The sequence below is a fragment of the Sminthopsis crassicaudata genome, chromosome 6, assembly GCF_048593235.1.
Source record: "Sminthopsis crassicaudata isolate SCR6 chromosome 6, ASM4859323v1, whole genome shotgun sequence".
Taxonomy (NCBI): Eukaryota; Metazoa; Chordata; class Mammalia; order Dasyuromorphia; family Dasyuridae; genus Sminthopsis; species Sminthopsis crassicaudata.
Window position 1 is genome coordinate 89,883,953 of NC_133622.1, and position 21,732 is coordinate 89,905,684.

Sequence of the window (21,732 nt, forward strand, 5' to 3'; positions counted from 1 at the left end):
CCAAATTTCACTAAAATAAACTGAAAATTATTTCACTGTAAGAGAAGAAAATACCCACTCCTTTGGGTTTTGTAAGTCCCTTCTTATGATGGTCTCTTTTTTCTTTAAGAGCCAAGGTACTTCTGTATGTTTTGTAAGGAAAGGGAAAATAAGCAAATAAATAGATGAATGAATAGATAAATAAAAAAGGGGAAGGAAGATGTATCATTCATCATGTCTTATGTACATATGTCGCCCGATTTCTAACTTTCTGAAGGATGAAGCCTCATGTTTAGCACAAGGATTTTATTTCTGGCTGTAGGGGATGGAAAGAAGATTGTGTTATGATATCCATGAAATCAAGTTAGGCTTAAACACCATTTCCATTTTTTCTGATTTGTAAGAAAGGAATCTATCCTTTGGGGAGAAGATGTTTTGAAGGTAGAATCACAAAATGGAAACTTAGTAAATCAAGATGTCCCCCCCCAAAAAAACCCAATCTTTTTATCACCAAAAAACAAAACAAAAAACACATGAGCTCTCTGACTCTAGGAGATTAAGAGAGCAATAAGCCCACAAAAAGCCTGCTGAAGATGGTGTTTGTCAGTTTAGAGTTGTGTGAGGGCTACAAATTCCTCTCTGCTCAATGAATGGCATGGAAGGAGATGGATTGTGGTATATTTGGACTTGAAAGAAATCCTAAAGATTTATGACTTAAAATGAATGAGAAGTTTAAGGCCAGACATGCCTGCTGCCTGCAAGTGCTTTAAGATACTGTTTGCAAATGTCTTTGATTTATAGAAATGACACATTTTACTTCCTCCTTCTCCCTCAGCTCCTCTCCCCATCACCAGATTACCTCTATCCTTCTATAACCAGACATGTCTTGCACTTTAGAATAATTACTGGAGTTTGGAGAAACTTGGAGGGATGGAAGGCATACTGAGTGTTTCATTTTTTGGTCTTGGCCACAGTGCCTGACTTATAGTAGGCACCTGATAAATGATCAGATTGATTGATTTGATTTTTCAGGATGATCCCTTCTAAGGAAATAAGCTTTCCTTAGGGCAGTAGAAAATGTGAAAGTAAGAAAACGTTTTTTAAAAAACACCTATGTACATTTATTAAAATGTCTCATTTCTTTTTTTCTGCATTACATCCCTCATACTGTCTGCCTAGCATTCTTGGTACTCAAATAACTATATTGCATTCTCCCTTGGTTTTGCTATCATCTTCTTTAATATTCCTTCATTACTTTTCACTTAAAACCAAGAATGGAGATGTAGCAAGCATATCATACAGAAGCATAAATAATTCATATGTACCTGAAGGCAAAAAAAATCTTGCTAGACAAAAACAAGCAGTAAGAAAGGTGAACAGGAAGTTAAATTTAAATGTCACTAGGAAAAAAAAATGCCCCAGTGGAAATTTAGCAAAAGGAGCCTGAAAACTAATTTTTAAAAAGAAGAAGAAAAATCCCTGTCTCATCAAAGAGCACATGCTAGCAACAATCTCAGGGAATGAGACAATTCATCAGGGACTTTCTTAGTGTTGAATGACATCAGCATAGGGAAGGTTGTTCCTGTTAAGGCTCAGAATTAGATCTGCTCAATACAAAGACATTTGGAAGTTGTTGGGAGGTTTGGGCTGTGTGTGTGTGTGTTTTAATCTAGTATTTCTGATTTACCTTCCAGGTTAACAGAACGAATTTAGGCCATGCTTCTTTGATGTAGCTTTGATTCCACTTATATGGCCTCAGCCCAGAGTCTTCAGGCTTCAAACTGAGCATAGAAACGCTGAATTTTGAATTAAGGCAAGAAACTGAACCCTTTTATAGATACTTCATTTCTTTAAAATGCTGAAATTGCTTTGAGGAAGAAAAATGACTGATAAAGTTTAAACGGAATGGCATTTCATCTTTAACATAACATAATTAACTGTTTACAGACAATATTTCCCCAAAGAGAAATCTTAAGAAAGTTTCAAATTCAAAAAACATTTACTGAGTATTTATCATGTACCAGAAATTGAATTAGGTGCTGAAGGGTCCACAAAGGTAAATAAGGTAATATGCTGTACCCTCATGGAGCTTATAGTCTTACAGAGGATAATTCATGTGTAGAAGTGACTAAAATACAAAATAGACTACATGGAGAGCTGAGTGGGACTAATGAAGTATTTAACTGTGCTAATGAAGAGCTAGGTAACCATGGCTGGAAGTGTTGGATCTGTAGTTAAGAAGATCTGAGTTCATATCTGATCTCAAACACTCACCAGCTGTGTTACCATGACCAAATCATTTCACTTCCATCTACCTCAATTTCCTCAACTATTAAAAAAAAAAGAATAATAATAATAAGATCTACCTCCCATTTGATGTGAAAATAATAAATGAATACTTATTTCCTTCCTTTCTAAAGAAGGTTTTATTAGAAGAGAGAAAGAGAAAAGAAGGGGGAGAAAGAAAAGGGATGACCTTGAAGGATTTCAACAGACAAAGATTTGGATAGGAAGCATATAAGAAAAAGCAAAGAATTGGGAAAACAGAGTTGAGGTTTGGGGAATAAAATGTAGCCCAAGTTGGCTGGAAATTAATAATGATGTAAAATAAATAGAGAATAATGTGAGTTAAGGGAAGAATGTGAAAAACTGGTTAGAGCAAAATTGTGGAGAACTTCAAATGCCAAGCTAAGACTTTCATTCTTGGGCAAACAGGGAGCCATAAAAGGTTTTTGAGAGGGAAGAAAAATAAGACACATTTAAAAGACTGATTTTTGGACAGATAAGGATAGACTAGGCAGGGGGATGATAATCTAGTGCAGGCTAGTGAGAAGCTAGGCTATAGTGGTGGCAGTAGGAATGTGGAAAGGAAGACACTGTATACAAAAATATCTCCATGAAAATCTAAAATCTCAACAAAGCACAATTTCAAAACTACATAAACATTAAAAACAGCCTAGTAATTTTTTATAATAATATATATGCATATATATAATTTGGAGATAAATATGTACATATAAATATACACATATACACACGATTTACAAAGCTCTCTTCTTATAAGCAATGCTATGACTCAAGCAAGTCATTTAACCTTTAAGTGCTTCAATTTTATTATAAAAATGATAGAGCAGAACTAGAAGCCCTTTAAGGTCTCTTAAAACTTTTAATTAATACAATACTTTAAGATTAACTTAGATACATACATAGTATCTTCCCAATTAGGACTTCTGATCCTAAAGAGTACTGTGCTTTTGGTTTTGCCTTTTTTATCTCAAGGGCTTAGCCTGACATATAATAACTACTTGTTGACTGAATAACTAAATACTTTACAAATATCTTCTCTCCTTCTACCATCTTTATTTAAATAAAGATGTCATAAATATTATTCTTTCCCCCTTTTTGCACATAAGACAACTGAGGCTCAGATAAGTTGCATAAAATAAAGTTATACAACTCATGTTAAGCTCCAGATGAATACATGACAAATACAAAAATTCACATCTTCAGCAAATTTAAGCAAGAAATTTTCTTTAGCTCAATGGATAAAGAAAGAATTCACAACCAAACAATAGAGAGGATTAAAGAAAATAAAGTGGACAATTTTGATTGCATATAATTAAGAAAAATTTGCACAAACATATCTAAGCTAAAATTAGAAGGGAAACTATTAGCTTAGAAGAGGGGGGAAACTTTTCATCAAGTTTCTCTGACAAAAATCTCATATCCAAGATTTATAAAGAACTGATTCAAGTTTATAAGAAGAACCAATCTCTATCAGAGAATATAAACAGGAAGTTCTCAAAGAAAAAATTCAAGCCACTGACAATCATATGAAAAACAATGTTTCAAATTACTAATAATTAGAAAAATGTAAGTTAGAGTCACTGTGAAGGTCTATCTCACATCAATTTGGCATTAATGACTAAAAAAGAGAAAATATTAAAGGGGTTTATACATTACACACTCTTGGGAAAGCAAGCTGTAAATTTGTCCAGTCATGGAAAGTAATTTTGGATTGTGTCCCACAAGTCATTAAACTATTCCTAACTCTTTGAACTAATAATTCAGTTAGTAGGCCTATACTCCAAAGAGATTTTTAAAATAGGAAAAGAATTTTTATGTACAAATATATTTATAGAATAATTTATAGCAAATGTTAAGAACTAAAAGCATAGGAGAGTTTTCACCAGTTGGGGAATGTCTGAACAAATTATGATACATGATTGTAAAGCTAGTATTATGCTGTAAGAAATTTTCAAAGAGACAGTTTTTCTGAATCATATGAACTACTGCAGAGTGAAATAAGTAGAACTAAGAGCACAGTTTATAAAATTACAATAACATTGAGAAGAAACAACTTTGAAAGATTTAGGAATTCTGATCAATGCAACTAGCTGATCAATTTCAAGATACAAATGATGAAAATATGACCTACCTATTTTCCTCATAAAAACATGAGGGACTCAATATTAAGTGTGAAATAAAATGTGAATTATATTTTTGGCTATGAAGAATGTGGAAATTTGTTTTATTTGACTTTACATATTTGTTACAAAAGTTTGGGGGTTTTTTGTTTTATTTCCAATGGAAGAGAAGAGGTGAGAAAATAAGTATAACAAATAATAAACAAAAATATAAAACAATAAATGATAAAATTATTAATAGCAAGCCCAAATCTAAGACAATATGTAATATATAAAGCAATGTGATAAAATCATTAACAATAGTGAGCATAAATATAAAATGAAATAATTTTAAAATAAAAGGGTTTTTTTTTTTTTGTTGTTTCTTTTAAGTAATACAACTAGGAAGTGCCAGAATTCAGACCCAAGTATTCAGTTCTCAAGTAGTGTTCTCTCCACTATAATAATTACTTTGTACATTCACCTAAGTTTATTTTATTTTTCTTATTTCCTGATTCCTTATTCATCATTGAGCTCCCCAAAGAACAGACACCTGAGCTTCCTTACTCCAAAAATATTTGCACTTTTCTAATAAAAAAAAAAAAAAAGTCAAGCCTCTGACTTGAAGCAATCTAGCTAATTACTTAAAAGGACTTTGGTTTCATCTTTTAAGGATTCCCAAATAATGGACACTGAGGACCTGGAGGCTTCATAGTACTTGCAATTAGCAACTTAAAGACCCTTGCTTTTTCATTTGCTGCTCCTGTGTTCTTACCTCCTCTCTGGGCCCATTTTCTCTTTTGTAGGATGAGGGTTTGACCAGATGAGTTCTAGGTCATTTCCAATCCTAAATCTATAAAATCATTTTATACGTGTGTGTGTGTGTGTGTATGTGTATACACATGTTTGTATATTCAATATATTTATGTATGCATTTATCTCTCTCTCTCTCTCTCTCTCTCTCTACACACACACACACACACATATATGTATATACATATATATGTGATAGGTCCCCTAGGTCTCTGAAGATTGGGGGGAAGTTTTCTTACTATTTTATTACATTAAACGCCTCTGCTGTAATCTAATGGTATCCTCTGGCTTAGTGTTGAAAGGTAAATACATCAATTGGGCTGGTTTCATATGCTATGATTTTATGATTGTGCAGCCAAGAAATACCTTAATATTGTATAGATATCCTCTGAGAGACCCTTCCTGCAAGTTGAAGGTATCTATACTTAGAAAGCTCCATGGCTCAGTGAAAATGAACTAGAATTGGAGTTCAGATTGTTACCTAAATGACCTTAGACAATTCACTATATTTCAGTGGGTCTCAGTTTTCTTACTTGTAAAATGGAGAATTAGTCTTTATGGCCTCTAAAATACCTTCTAGCTTTAAATCTTTGGTCCTTACTTACTCAATTATACACTTTACCTCTACCCTTTCAAGTTTCTAAAATAGGAAGAAACAAAGAAAAAAAATCTGCAAATCCATGACTCCCAGACCAGCATCAACACTCAATAATCTGCATTAATATTTTAAATTCTCACTTCCATTTTTAAAAGAGCAGGATCTTCCCCCTGAGTTATACAACTATCAGAGTAAAAGTTAACAAGATCTCTATTAGCATCACTCCCTTCTATAATACCTACCTCCTTGGGAGAGATGACTTTAACTGAGACTTCCTGTGTTTGTGGAAAAGATGAATAGAGAAAGATGATTTTTGAAGTGATGGAGAGGTGGTATTTACATACAAGACTTCCTTTCCTTTCAAGTTTCAGGTTTGTGGCTTCATTGTATTTGATCCAGGGAAATAGAAGCACGAGGAAGCTAACAAGTACCTCCTAGTCTAGGAGCATTAGCTAGGAGGTAGAGAAGATGAAGGGAAAGCAATGAGTGCCAGGTGTGTCGGGGTAGAGGCTAGGGCTGATTAGCTCTACAATTCCCCAGACTCAGTTCCAGGCAAGTAGCCAACTACTCCTTTGCCTTAACCCTTTGACTACCTAGTTATCAGCAAAGCATAGTTTATATGAAAATATGTATATCAGATTGCTTACTGTCTTGGGGGGGGCGGAAAGAGAGGCAGAAAAAATTAAAACTCAAAATCTTTCAGAAATGAATGTTGAAAAAATGAATATTGAAAACTATATAAGTAAATGGGAAAAAAAATAAATTCTATTAAGTAGGGAGGAAACATATTTTACTTGCAGTAGTCTCCAAAATGGTTGCAGTTTCAGAAGAGAACAAACTACATGGCTGGGCTAGGAAAAGGAGAGAAAGAGGAGGGATGGGAAACATTTGTATTCTCAATATGCAATAATACGTGGGAGCAAACTAAGCAAACTCACTCTGAAACAAAACTAATATGATTTCATATTGTGATGTGGGAATTCCCTCCACCTACAGAGATTGTAACCCTTTTTTTAACTAAGTTTCAGGTTTTACCTGGTTGATTAAATGTCAAGCAGGCAAATGACTTGCCCAGATTCACAAAATAAGTGGCCAATGAAGGATTTGAACTCAAGAATTTCTGTATTTCAAGTCTAGACCTTTAACCACTGCCTCTCAAAAATCAATATGTATCATGATATCATTTTATCAGTTTATATTAATTTTAATACTTCATGAGGAGCAGTTATGTGGTAGAGCATTGGCATTGGAGTCAGGAAGACTGATTTCAAATTTAGCCTCAGATACTTGATACCTACTATTTGTACTACTTGACACCAGTTAGCTGTATGACCCTGGGCAAGGGCAAGGACAATGGGAAAGGAAGGGAAGTTCATGGACTCTTCCCCCAATCTATTATATTCTCTAAAGCAGGACTTCTTAAACTTGTTCCACTTGAGACCTTTTTCACGCAAGAAATTTTTACACAATCCCAGGTATATAGGTTTATAAAATAGATATACAAATCAAACATTTACTGATAATAAATCATAATTTTGAGACCCCCCCACATTTACCCCATATGGGGTCACAACCCAGTTTAAGAAGCTTGGCTGTACTTTAAAAGATAAAATAGGTGTTCCTCTACTTTTGCTGCAGATAGAATTAAAATCATATTTTTTGCCAAGTGTGGTGGCAGGTGCCTGTAATCCCAACTATCATAGAGAGGCTGGGACTTTCTTGACTTGGAAGTTCTGAGCTAAAGTGGGTTATGTCAATTAAATGTCTCTACTAGGTCTGACACTAATTTGATGAAATGCCATAATGGGGGGAGGAGAAGGGAAGAATTTTTTATGTTATTTACATGCTGCTTCTTGAGGATACCCTAATTTGAGCAGTAACTAGGAAATTTCACATTTGGGATAAGCATCCAAAATTGCAATATGGGCAAATGGTACTAAAGGCACACTGAATACTAGGAGAGAGTGGGAACCCTAACAGCAAATATGATTTGCAGGAGGGGCTCTGGTCACCCCAATAAAAAGTCTTTGAAGTATTATGTGAGAGCTAGAAGGGACTTTGAACATCATCCTATTGGGTTATCAAACCTTAAGGCAAATCAAAATCAATCCTTTCCCTTTCCCAGGACTCCAGCTACAGAGCACTATATTGATTTCACTGTCTAGAAAAATAGTCATTGGGTTCCAGCTGACTCCCAATTGTTATTGCTGAGCCAATGATTACTCGAGCACTGGCCCTTCTTGTGTAACTTCAATTCATCTGCTCACAACTCCAGCCCCACTCTCACCCCATCTCCTTTCCATCACCCCTACCAGTTCCAAATCAATGCCATCTTTCTTAGGGGTTCATGTTGTTTTCAGCTACCTTTTAAATCTCTACCCAGTTCTGGGACAAAATTTCTATCACAGAGTAATTTTCCAGCCCTAGATAAAGCCCCTGTTGCTTCATTCCGGTTATGCTCTGCATAGCACTGAGTATCATATAACTTAATACAATTGTGGACTGATAACCTAAGGAGTGAGTTTCAGCTATAAAGCTAATAGGGAAGGAGGAATAGGCAAAAATTTCTGTGGCTGAGGCAAACCGTAAGCTGGTACATAAATTCTGACTAGCTCCTTCAGAGAAACTTAATTCAAAGATCAAAAGCCCTCAAAAATTCATAATAAAACTTTAAATGAAATCAATGGGACCTACAGTAAATCTTGAAACAAATAAGAAAATTCCAACATGCAACTGCTGTCCTAGTTCATGTCTGGCCCAGACTATCTAGATTAGAACAAAATTATGTAAAAATATTTTTAATTTTTCTCTAAATTTAAAAGGGATAATAGCATAAAAATAACATAAACAAAATATATATTCAGGATACTTTATACGAGGAATTTAAGGAGATATTATATATTCTACTGAAGATAACAGTGATAGGTAACAGCATCTAAGTGAAATGTTTAAAGAGCAGGACCTAGAGTCAGCAAGATCTGAGTTCAAATTTAACCTCAGATACTAGCTGGGTGGCCCTAGGCAAGTCAGGAAAACCTGAGTTCAAATTTAACCTCAGATACTAGTTGTATGACCCTGGGCAAGTCACTTAACCCTGTTGCCTCAGTTTCTTTAACTGTAAAATAGGATAATAATACTACTTATTTTGTGAGGTTATTAGAATCAAATAAAATATCTATAAAGTATTCAGCATATAATAGACACTTAATAAATATGTATTCTTTTTATTTGGTAGGGCAGTGAAAGGAGTCCTAAATTTGAAGTCAAAGGACCTGTCTGACTTGGGTACCCTCTTACGCTACTCTGTCACTACCTATGTGACCTTTAGCAGCCTCTTTGAGACTCAGTTTCCTCACTTATAAAACACAGAAGGGAGGTACTGTTCACCTGGATGATCTCTAAAGTCCGACTGACTGGAGTTTTTAATGATCCCATTCTGTTGCACTGTCTTTGCAGCAGTGGTATGGTACAGTCACCAGAGGTTTGAAGATACTTCTTTCCTCCTTTCCTCTCCCTCAGCTCATCTATTGTTCTCTCTAGCCACTTGTCTCTGGAGGAGGAGTGGGTTTTCCTTTCAAATTTGCCATAGGAAAAAACTAGTGACCAAGGCTCCACTGCACCAGTCCCTAGCTTGTCACAGCTTGTGCTAGACAAAACGGTTCTCTTATTTGCTTAGAAAGAATGCAGTTCTGCTTCTCTCTCTGACCTGGGAAGTTGTAAAAATGGAATAGGAATAAATAGTTCTCCTTCCACAGATAAAGCTCTCATCAGGGAATCTCTGGGGAACTATATATTGCAGTTGTAAAATCCATTGCTTGATATTCCTGGATATTTTGTAGGCCCCTGAACTTCTTCTATTGTTATCTCTAATGTAATTGCACGATGAGGTATATACTATTGCAATAACCCCGTTTGTTATGCTTAAAAAACAAAAGTAAACAGGAAGCATAAAACTTCTTAAGAATTGATATGGAAAATAGACACGTCTCTCCTGGGAAAGGAGAGAGAAGGAAAAACAAGAGGAAAGGAATGATATCAGGCAGCTCTGGTGTCAGCAGTCTGAAGAGTTCTAACAAATCCAACATCTATGTATTATCTATATATTTCTTTTGGACAATTCGATCGCACGACCCCTGCCCTGCAATCCAGTGCTGAAGGTCTCTGAGCAATGGCATTCTTCCTCCATGGTTCCCTTAGGGGTTCCTCTCAGTCCCCAGGACAACTTTTAGTCAAGGTGGGAACCCTCTTACGCTAGCTTGGTTTTCCCTCTCTCAACTCTACATGCTTTCTTTTCTTTCAGGCCTTATACTCTCTGCCTGGCTTACTATGAGAGGGGCCTACCTTGTCAGGTAATATCTAATTCAGAGAAAACTCCTGAAAGGTTGAGGAAGGAAATAGTATAGGAATTTCTGCCCCAATCAGCAGCACCCATGTCCAGATTAAAGCTCCTTGGCAATCCAAAGGGACATCACACCTCGATCATATTATTCTTTGGCAGTAGGATTTGGTTTTAAGGTTTGTTTGTTTTTTGCAAGACTTGTGATTTCACTGATGTCAGAAACTCCTTCCAACAATGTGGAAAGGGAAGGAGTTTTTTTGTTTGTTTTGGAAGGTTTGGAGGGGGGTACAATTTTTAATCTTTGAGACTTGCCTCTGGCACTGAGAGAGATGAAGTAACTGAACCAGTCACTCATTTGAAATCAAGTATCCCAACTCTAAGATCTCCTTTCTTATTGACTTAACTAGCTCTAAATACAATTTGTCATAATTGGTTTTTTCTTGCATATTAACTTATACAAGGGTATCCAAACTTAAAATAAAAGAATAGTGTATTTGGTTATATAAACATTTATTTTAATCTTTAATGAAACCTTGTCTTGTATGAATGACAACCCTCCTGATCTTATTAAGCCAGCCTTTAATTGTGGATAGGTTCTTCTGATTCTGTTTTTTAGCCACCAGGAACAAAGTAACAACTTCTTTCCTAAGAGAACCACAGATCTTCAGTTAACATTGCTATTGAAAAGGATCTTGAGTTCCTGCTATTCTAATCCCCAAACTTCTGCTTTGTTCCAAAGTAGAATTATCTTGTGCATAGCTATCCCCATTGAACAATAATGACCTTTTTGTTCACTCTTGTTTTTTAAAGCAATTTGCTATAAATGAGAGATTTATACAAGACAGCCCTTCTGGTATTCTCTGCCAGGGAGCTGGCAAATTCAAGGTGACTGGTCCAAATGCTCATTGAAAGTTTCACGTTTCTTCCTATGGGAATGGAAATATTTGCTCACAGAATTTGGAAGGGATGTCAAAGTCACCTAGTACAATTCTCTGCTCCCCCAGTTTTACAGATTATAAAACAAACAACCTAGTTTGGCAATGTGGTACTGTGTCAGAAGAGTGGGCTAAGAAGACTTGGATTCCAATTCTTCCTTTGCCACTTACTATTTGTAGGACCTTAGTCCTACTTAGCTTCTGTGGGACTCAGTTTCCTCTTCTGTGATAAAAGGAAAATGGACTAGATAGCATCTATGTCCAATCTAGCTATCGATCTTCATGGATGGTATAGAATTTTATATAGAGGTTTAGAATTTTGTCATTAATACTGACCTTCCAGCTGCTCCTTCAACTAGACATTTACACCTCTGCACTCTTGGTATATTCACTGGAATGTTCTCCCTCTCCAATTCTACCTCTTGAGTTCCCTAACTTCCTACAAGTCCCTGCTAAAATCCTACTTTCTGTAGGAAGACCTTCCCTTAATTTTAGTGCCTCCCTCCTGTTGATTATCTTTAATTTATATTTTCTCTACCTTATTTGGACATAGTTATTTGACCATTAGATTGTGAGCTCTGTGCAAGCAAGAAGTCTTTTAACTTTTGCATTCCTAGTTTTTGGCACAGTGCCTGGCACAATAGTAGGCACTTAACAAATGGTTATTAACTGATTGGCACAGTTTCAACTAGAAGCCCATGAATTTTACTCTCAGGACAGAGCTTTTAACTGACATGCTGTTTTTACAGGACTGCTAGACCACTATAGTTCCAGGCGAATATTTTATTTTATTTATCTTATTTGTATCACACCAAGGTATACCCTTCTCCTTCCCTACACAGAAAGTCATTTCTTGTAACAGAATAAAAAAAAAAAAAAAAGAAAAAGAAAAACATTTCAGCAAAATCACCCAACACAGTAACTGTTTCTTCTAATATATGCAATATTCACAGATCATCATTAAGTATTTTAAATCCTTCTGACATTCTTGTAGCAAAAACAGGCAAGATTTTGTTTTCAAAATCAAAATCTAAAAACTCGAAACTGTAAATCCCTCCTCCTTTTAAAAAATTCTCCATCTTGGAATATTACTGTGGTATAAAAAATGACAAGCAGAATGTTTTCAGGAAAAAAAAAATGAAAACTTACATGAATTCATGCAAAGTGAAATGAACAGAACTAGGAAAACATTGTACATTGTAAAAACAATATTGTACCATGAACAATTATGAATCACTTACCTATTCTCAGCAATATAATGCTCCAAGACAATTCCAAAGAACTCATGATAAAAATGCTATCCACTTTCAACAAAAAAACCTGAAAGTATCTGAAAATAGACTGAAGCATATTTCATTTCATTCATACATATTTTTCACTTTTTAATTTTTCTTTTTATTTTGATTTGAGTTTTCTTCCTCAAAGTTTTACATATTTGCATATGTATAACCTAGATCATTTTTCTGACTACTTTGGGAAGGAAGAACTGGAAGAAGATAAGGATTAGAAGTTAGAACTAAAAAGTTTTTTTAAAAAAGAATGTTTAACATGTATTGGACTACTTGCCATCTAGGGGAGGAGGGAGGAACGGGGGAGAAAATTGGAACACAAGGTTTTGCAAGGGCTAATGTTGAAGAACTGTCCAAGCATATGTTTTGAAAGATAAAAAAGCTTTAATAAAGAAAAAATTAAATAAATAAAAGAATAAAAAAGAAAAGAATGTGAGTTGTTTTTATATATGGTTGAGGGGGGTAATTTAAATCTTCCACCTTCAGAACTTAGAATAAGTACATATAACTCATAGGAAATTTAAGCATCATCAGTCCATTAACTTCATTTGACAGCTGAGGAAAACTAAGAGAGTTATAGTGAATTACCCAATGTTAGGCAAGTAGAAAGTACTAGTGCTGGGGCAGCTAAATGGTGCAGTGGATAGAGCACTGGCCTTGAAGTCGGAGAACCTGAATTCAAATCCTGCCTCAGACACTCAATACTTTCTAGTTGTAGACCCTGGGCAAGTCACTTAACCTCAGTTGCCAAAGAAAGAATTAAAAAAAAAAAAAAAGTGTCAATTATGAACCTAAGAACCTTAGATTCCCAATGTAACTTTTTTTTTTTTTTTTTTTTTTTTTTTTTTACCAATACCTAACTAGGGTCACAAAGAGTCAAACATGACTGATTAACCAACCAACCAAACAAAAAACCCATATTCAACAAAGGTATTAAATTAGAATTTTGTATTTTTAAAAATTCACTCTTCTTTACTGAATTATAATTTTTTTAGGTTTATTTCACTATTTGCTCTAATATGTACCATACATTCAAGATGTCCTAAAAGTTTTAGTGCAGTTTTAAGTTTTAATATCTTAGATTTTTGAGATACTCTGTATATTATCAGACAATTGTATTTCATTTATTTCTCCAATTCATTCAGTCCACCAACATTTATTAAATGCTTGCTATGGATCAGTCACTGTATTAAATGATGGGCATAAAAAGAAAAGGATGAAGTGATAAAAAAGGATAAGAGGAGGTCTCAGAATGTTCATAGCCAGAGAAAATGCTAAAAGTCAGGAGATGGAGCATCTTGTTTGAGAAACAGGGAGATCAGTGTCACTAGATTATAGAGTATAGTGTGCAGTGACTAGGATGAGATGATATAATCACCTTGTGTTTTAGGAATAGATAATAGATAATCTTCAATAGATGAGGGGAAGATAGATTGGAATAGGAAGAGCCTTGAGGCAAAGAGATGAGGTGATGAGCGATGAAGGTCTACACCAAGAGAATTTCCAGCATCAGAGGAGAAAAGAGAACATACAGAAAAGATATTACAAAGGTAGAAACAGTGGAAAGACCACTGGTTGGATATGGGGGTAGAAGAGAGTAAGGATTTGAAAATGACATCTAGGTTTTAAGCGTGATACCCTCAGCAGTAATAGGGAAATTAAGGAAGAGCAAATCTTTCCTTTATTATAATAGTTTCCCAACATAGAGGATAGATAGGATCATCAATTGAGAATTGGAAAGAAGTTCAGAGTTCATCTAACCCAGACCCCATTCCCATTTTACTTATGAGAAACAAGCCTGAGGGTCTAAGAGAATCTGATTTGCTCACAGTCACAACCTGCTCCCCTCCTTTTAAGGCACCCTGATGCCAGAAGGTAGCCCTCATAGTTTCATTGGTTACAGCAGATATTGCAGAAAGCCTTGAAGGAATCCTCTCTACCCATTATTCTGCAATTTAACTGAGTGGCTGCTAAATTTCCCCAGAAACAACAGATTGATTTAGCTAAATGTCATTTCCAAGTTGTGTCACACTGACTTGAAGGTGAAAGAGATTACACTGATTGTGGAAAGAAACAGGGGCATTTTTAAATTTTCTGCTAAAGCTCCCCATTCCCAGTCACTAGCATGCCCCCTCCCTTCTTTTTTGGTTTGGCTCTTTTGAAATGATTTTATTTTTGGTTGTCTTTCTACTCCAATATCCCTTTCCATTCCATGTGGGAAGATATCCATTACCTTAGATGATGTCATTTTCTTCAGCCGAATGTAATTGATGTTCACAGAATTATCAATATCAGAGACCTTAAATGTTCAGATTAGAAAGACTTGGGGGCATTGCCCATTCTTGGATACTAAAAAGGACTGTGTGCAACATAAGTCAACATGATCATGATAAAGTCAGCTCAAACTAATTCTCAAGAGCCAACCATTTTAAATTTTCAGTATGAGCATTTACATCTTAGAAATCCATAATGCTATAAATCAAGGCTTGAGTTATTGTTTTGCTGGTTGTCTAGACTTAAGAAAGCCCTGAAGAAAATTTTACAATGCAGATTACACTTAGAAGTGTGTCCGGAATACAATTTTAAAAGAGCCAATTGTTAGACATTTACCAGCACATCTTTGTCAAGTTATAAATGACACAAACTAGCTTTGTGATTTGGGAGACTCATTTAATTCCTGCCCTCCCGCAAACTACTTTCTAAAATTATAAATTGCAGAGTGGCTGCAGATCTGGTTCATAGAAGGAATTTCAAACTTCATTTTTGTTTACCACTGCAATCACAGGTCTGGTCCAAAAAACAAACCCCAGTAAGCAACTCAACCCTAATTTTCTTATTGGCCTTTTGTCCTCTTGTGTTACCTTAAAAAGCAAGTGAACAAGGTAAAATAGTAATATGTTTGAAATTTAACTTAAAAGAAACAGAAGACCCAGAATTTAAGTGAACAACTCTAATTCAAGAGAAATGTTCTCTCTTTTAAGAAGCAACAACTACGCATGTAATTTCATCTGGAAGGAGATCCTGATCAGTTTTCAGAAAACTTAACCGTACCAATGAGAGCGTGAAATTATTATAAAAGCCACAGCCTGGCACATTTATTTTTTAAACTAAAGTCAAGAACAATGTTCAGCAGAACAAGAGAACATTGTATACAATAAAGCAATATTGTTTTAGGAATGACTGAGCAAATGAGTCATTTTGACCATTATAAACATCCAAGCTAACTATGAAGGTCATACAAACATATCTATATCCAGATATCTACATCCAGAGAAAAAACTAATAAATAATAAATAATTTTACACATATGATGCCTATTTGTGTCTAATAGTGGCCATATTGGGGAGGGAAAGGGGGGGAGAAATTGGCATGGTAACTATTATATATTTAAAAGGAATAGCAAGTTGTACATAATTGATTTACAGTTTTGTGTACAATCATTTTTTTAAAAATTACACTGTGCTAAGGAGATGCTTGTTTTATTCCATAAATTTGAAATAAAATAAATAAATGTGAAAACAAAAATAAACCAAAATCACAGTTTACACGATGGTTAGAGAAACTCTTTTACAAACTCTTACTTTTGAACATTGGTCCACAATCCTTTCTACAATCCTTTTCGTCGATTTCTTCTTTTTTTGTCCCTAATCCCCTCTCTCCCTTCCCTTACTGCCAATGTCAAAAAGCAATTTAGGCTCTCTAGATACTAAATCCATTCCTTTATTGGTTTGTTTGATTCTGCCCCCGTGGTGGAACACCTCCAGACAATTCTCTATTCTGACCAGAAGAACCTTTGAGCTAAAGCTCCTGCCTGATCTGCCTCAGTGCTGTTCATCTTTCGGATGACCTCTTTCTTCTCCTTTGAAACCTGCTTCACCTTAACCAAGTGGGTCAGTAGCTAGGACCCCCACTGACGGGCTTTTTATTCTAAACCACTTCACCTCCTCCCCTTGGCTGTGTATGTTTCCTTGACAGCGGGATAAGCTACTCTGTCAACAGACCAGTGGACTTTATAATCTCTGTGCTAAACCCTGGGAGGGTGCTTTTAAAGCAGCCCTCTGGAAGTAGCAGTGAGAACCCGAGTCCTGATGGTTTGTTTCCTATCTGCTTGACTACTTTCCTTTTTCCAGCCATAACCCAGGCCGGGCTAAGCCAATAATTCAGACTGGCAAATGAATTGGATTTCAATGAGGGAGCTCTGGGCAAAGTCACCAGTCTCATTTTCTCCTCCGGAACCAGCTAGATCCAGTGGCCAGATACATACCAAGTCCCTATAGGTTGAGCTTCTTATGCTTCAGGATACAAGGGAAATTGATTTTCTACCCTACCAAGTCCCAATCCCCCCCAAAAAGCACATTACTCAAAGGACCAGTTTAGCCTAATTCCATTCACTCCTTTTCAGCTTCCTATTGTTGAGGTGAAAGACACCCCAACAAAACTGGGGTCTCATAGTCGGTGCCCCAAGTATAGCAAAAGAGTTTGCAAACTCAGCTTGTTTCCAAGTTAAGGGACTAAGGCCTATCATTCTCCTAACAGCAGGCTAAGTTCCAAAAGAATTTTAGCAAAGAACCAGGAGCAAGAAGATAAATTTATAGCAAAAAGTTAGAGAGACCAGTGCTTCATGTCACTGATACGCTAATTTTATGGCTTACAGGTGAGGAGTGGTCTGGTATGCACCTCATTTTTGTCTCAGAAACCTTGTTATCTCTGACCAACAGATTGTTATTGGACAGGCTGCCATCTTTGCAGAACTAGAGCACTCCCAAGGCTTGGGGACTTTCTGGTAATCGCTACATCTCCCCCAGGAGTTTTACTGCATCACTATCACGTGTAGCACCTTCTTTAGAATGTAAGTTCCTTAAAGGCAGGAATTTTCTTTCTTTTTGCTTGTCTTTTTATTCCCAGTATGCAATTAATAATTGACCTTGGTAATATGCTAATTTTCTCTTGGTACCTCATTATCTTTTAGGGATTTGGAATTGGGAAGGGGAGAAAGTAATGGTTCACAGTAATAGGACCTCCCCCACCTCAAGACATTAATAAGTTTTGGAAATGGGACAGCCATGAACATGCAGCTCATGCTGTTGTTAAAGGGGATTGGAGCTCCTCGATTTAAAGTTTGCTATCCCTTGGAAAAGGACCGTTCTCCCCACTCTTCCCCCAATAACCCTCAGATCTGTTAGAGCTTAAAATACAGACAAGGCAATGCTGCTCCCAAACCTCAGGGCATGCTAATGAGCAAGCAATTTTAGACTTTAGTTAAAAAGAAAATAATTAGACTGAACTTTGTTCTGAAGAGGAGTGGGCAAGAGTTCAAGACACTCAGGTCTTAAGCTTCATTCTCTCATTCTGCTCTCTCCACCAGGCAGCCAGAGCATTACTAGCTCAGGTCCTCATCTATTTCTGGCAGAGACAAAAGGCAGCTGACAGTGGTACTCTCCTACTGTCTCTATCTCTCTCACTCTCTGCTTGACAAAATCAACAAGAAGAAGCAGGATTTTCTCCGTTTCTCTCTCCCTCTGTCTCCCTTTATCACATTCCATTCTCTCTCTCTCTCTCTCTCTCTCTCTCTCTCTCTCTCTCTCTCTCTCTCTCTCTCTCTCTCTCTCTGTCTCTCTCTCTCTCTCCTTCTTCCTCTTCTCTCTTCTCAATCTCTCAATTTCTCTTCCCCTCCTTGATTCAGAAGTGGTAGGCCTACATGGGCCCAGGAGAATTACTCTTAATTCCATTTTATATTATAGAATGTTTACAAGCCTGCATCTTCAGGGCTGCTGTTGAGAATTGAGTTCTCATTTCATAAACTTTGCCATTGTCAGAGATATAATAAGCTATCTTAAGCTTTAGTATCAGGAGGATCTGCATTCAAGTCCCAGTTCTGGCATATAGTGACTTTGTGACCCTGGGGAAATCACTTAATCTCTCCATGACCCAGACAGGGCTGTATGTTCTCTTATATCATGGGATCGTTCTGAGCATCAAATGAGATAATATGTGTAGAGCTCTTGGCAAACATTGAAGAACTACTTAAGTTTTAGCTATTATTTATTGTCATTATTATTTGATAATAATGATGTTTATATAGTTAGGAAATTTTCCCTAAAGTCCATTTGTTTAGAGTTGAGCCAGCCTAGTATCCTATTATGTACTACTTACACACACACACACACACACACACACACACACACACACACACACACACCATCTCCTTTCCTGGAGCAGAAATGTCAATCAAGATAACTTAATCCCTGTGTCTACTACTCTACCCCCTCCCAACTGGATGGAATGAGAAGGCAATCATTCAGCAAAAATGAACAAGTATGTGACTTAACAGAAGCTGAAGATTAGGGCTGAAAAGAGCTTCAGAGGCCATTGTGTGCAATGCCCTCAATTTATAAATGAAGATGGGGAAGTTCAAGTGATGTGCCTATGGTCATAGAGATAGTAAGCATCAAAGGTAGCCTTTGAACCTAGATCTTCTGTCTCCAGAGACCCACTGTGCAGAGCAAAAGGGAAAGGATTATTACATCACCAAGTGTCTTCTACTTAAAATGGGCAGGTTGTTCTTGGTAACAAAGTAGAACAATATCAATAGACTGACTCTACCTTCCATCCCACCACCAGTCATCTAGGCTTTGGGGAGGAATCAAGATCAATTTTCTCCCTCAATTACTCAAGAAAATCTGTATCCTAAATGAAAAACAACTTTGATGTTTTATTACAAAATATATGAAAAGTATGACTCATGATATGTATGATTCTAGTCATGATACTTTGTACATGGTAAGCATTTAATAAATGCTTTATTTATTTATTCCTTAGTTGCATAATAGCCATAAACTTTGTCTTTAATAATTATTATAAGAATCAATCAAAAATCGTTTATTAAGTACCTACAGTGTTCCAGGCACTGAGAATATAAAGAAAAAATAAAAAGAAAGAAATTCTACTCTCAAAGAGTTTACATTCCTTTGGGGAAGACAACATGTATACACATACATACATACATACTCACCTCTGTGTATACACACACACATATAAAAAAATACAGAAAGAGTTTTCTTACTCTCTAAGATTCAATCTATATAGTGCAATGGAAAAAACACGGTATGGTTTTGGGGAGTTCTGGGTAGAAGTTGAGACTGTCACTTATGAACTAGAAAGTGAGGTGGCCAAATCCCTTTCTTTTCAGAACCTCAATTTCTTCACTTGTAAAATCAAAGAGTGGATTAAATAATCTCCAAGGTCCCTTCCAGTTTTGATATCCTATGATTAAAGTCACTTAATAACAATCTTTTGTGACGAGAAGCCTTCCTGTCAATTTTGATGTTAAGTTCTATGGACCAGCATCATACAATGGAAAAAGGAATGAATTTGAAGCCCGATGGCAGGGGCAGCTATGGGGAATAGTGGATAGAACAGTGATCCTGGAGTTAGAAGGACTCGAGTTTTAGGGGGTTAGCAATAGGACACCCAAGGACTGCCTTGGGTTGGGAGCACATTTAGAATTTGAGACTTTATCTACATTTGAGAAAGATGTCTTGATAAATAAAGTAGTATGTGAATAAGGAGACAGGGAGAAACCTTAAAGAATTAGGTGATTAACCTGAATTTCAAGCGTCTGAAAGCATGTGAGAAGCTTGCCTTTCTATATGAACAATTGCCATGCCAATTATATTGTACATGTAAGTCATTCTTTTCCATCTGATAAAACAATTTTCCCTAAAGACTTTGTGCCAGGTAATATTTTAATATCGTACTTTTCATCATGATAGCAGTAAAGATACATTTCTGTTTTCCATTTCTGAAACTTTTCACCATTTTTCTCTATTTTAATATCCTTCCTATCAATTATGCCCAGAATAATACTTTTCAAACCAGCACACACACACACACACACACACACACACACACACACACACACACTCCATATCTTTTCAAAAATGTTTGATTGGCCTAAAAGAAATGCTTAATTTACTTTTTGATCACTATTAATAATGATAAATTCAAATTTTCCTTTATATAGGCATTGTCTTTTATACATTTCCTTTTATATGCATTGTCTTTTAGGATTTGGAACTGAAAAGGGCTTTAGAGAGTAATTAGTCTAACCCCTTCATCCTTAAAATAATCTTATGTGTCAGAGAGGCTGTATTTTATAGATAAAGAAAGATATAAGGTTTAAAAAAAATTAAATGATTTTTTCAAAGTCAAATAAATGGAGGATTTGGTTCTGAAGCAAAATGATACATGAGAAAGAGCTGCTGAATTAAAATCTCACCTTTCTTACTACCATATAACCTTGGATAGATCACAATTCCTAAGTGCCTCAGTTTCCTCATTTGTAAAAATTAAAGAATTGAACTATATACCTCTAAAGTCACTTCTAGCTGTGAGTTTATGGTAACAGGAACAAACAAGTGAGTCCCATCTCTGAGCCATAGTTCCCTGGACTACTTTCAATGAGCTATATGTATTCTGGATCAGCACTGTGAAGACCTTGGTACTTTGAGATGATACAACAAAACTTGGGTAGTCCCTGGGTACTCCCCCACTTCTCAGACTCCTATCCCATTTTTCATTTTCCATTGTCCTGAATGCATGGCTTTAGAAGTACTTCTCTCAACTATGGGAAATGAGTGTGGACCACAACCTAGCATTTCTACTCTTTCTATTATTGTTTGCTTGCATTTTTGTTTCCCTTCTCAGGTTTTTTTGCCTTCTTTCTAGATCCGATTTTTCTTGAGCAGCAAGATAACTGTATATATATATATATATATATATATATATATATATATATATATATATATATATATATATATATATATATATTGTATTTAACATATGCTTTAACATATTTAACATGTATGGGACTACCTGCCATCTAAGGGAGAAGGTGGGGGGAAGGAGGAGAAAAGTTGGAATGGAAGGTTTTATAAGGGTCAATGTGGAAAAATTACCCATGTATATGTTTTGTAAATAAAAAGCTATAATAATTTTTTTTTAAAAGAAATATTTCTCTCTAGGACCTTAGTAGAGATGGGAGAGAAGCATCCAAGAGAAGCAAACCAAACTTCTTACACAAGGTCCCCAATGTAGGTGTTCATTCTTGTGAGCTACAAATCAGGTCTCCAAGTCCCAGTTATTTGCCTGTTCTGCTTTATCCTCAGAGTTAGTGAGTGAACAACAGGGGGTGGGGAAGAGGGGAGATACTCTCTTGAAATATCTATAGTAGGTTTTCTGGAGGAGGTGATAACGCCAATAAGGGGACGAGCTTAATCCCTGACTTAGCTTAGTAGAAGATGTGACTTTTAGAGAATTATTCAGACAGCGTGGAGCCAAAGTGAAGGTAAAGAGAGCTTTTCAATAGTTCCAC